Genomic DNA, 1142 nt, shown 5'->3' with positions numbered 1-1142 from the left:
TTTTTTTTTTATTTTTCGTTCCTTCGACGAAGATATTATTAAGGGAAGAGGGGAACTAAGAAAATTTTCATTGATATAGAAAGAGATATATTGTGTATATTTTTAATTTAAAATGGAAAAGATATGAAGTGTCTTTTTGGATCTGACTGATCGAATCAATTTTTTGGACACGATTTGAAATAAGAAATAATTTTATTTTACAATATTTAAATATTGTAATAATAGTTGTCAAATTAAATTGCGAATAATGTTTTTCAATTCTTTTTTAATTATATTAATTTCGAGGTAAAAAATACAAGGAAAATTTAAGGGGCAGAATTTTTCGATAAATTTGATATTAAAAAAGATTTTTTTCAACTTACAGTCTTTTCTTTTTTTTTTATAACTGTCTATGTCTCGCGATCCACTTACAATCGTGTTAAAAATACCACTTGGTTAAAAAAACCACGTTTATCCTCGACTATATATGCAGACTCTATATCCGCAGTAAAAATATAATCTAACAGAAGTTTTTATATTCCCATCGATTAATGGGATATCGATTTCTCTCGAAGTTATAATTCCTATTGTTCTCGGTTAACCAACTAATATTAAAGTTTAATCACTTCTCCACGTGAAACAACAGATTATATATATATATATAAAATTTTTCTTTGCCTTCTCCATTCTCCTAACTAACAAAGGATCATGAGAAAGAGAAAGAACGAACGGAAAATTAAAAAAAACCAATTCTTTATCTTATTCCATCGAATCTTTGGATAATTTTAACACTAATTCTAAATTAATTTTACAAATATAAATAAACAAATCCCTCCATTTTTATTTTTAATTGTCCAAGCAATTTCTCCAGATAACAAAAATTCTAACCTAGCTTTTTCTTCCAGGTTTCCACGGAATACGGTTTCGATTGGAAGAGAACTTTTCGAGAGGCCTCACAAATACAACTCTTTGGCGTTTCATTCGAAACGCATAACGTTCAAGGCGAATTTCCAACCAAGGATCGAAGGAAGAAGGTTGCAGTTTTCTTGACAAATAAGCCAATACGTTTAACTATCGGCGGAACACCCGGTAATTTTCTCTCCACTTCACCTTGCACCAGCCCCGTGTGGCGTTCGTTATTAGCGATATAAGCGCAAGGAAAC

The sequence above is a fragment of the Apis dorsata genome, unplaced genomic scaffold (genome assembly GCF_000469605.1).
Source record: "Apis dorsata unplaced genomic scaffold, Apis dorsata 1.3 scaffold_165, whole genome shotgun sequence".
Classification (NCBI taxonomy): domain Eukaryota; kingdom Metazoa; phylum Arthropoda; class Insecta; order Hymenoptera; family Apidae; genus Apis; species Apis dorsata.
Note: the sequence above shows the minus strand (reverse complement) of the source record.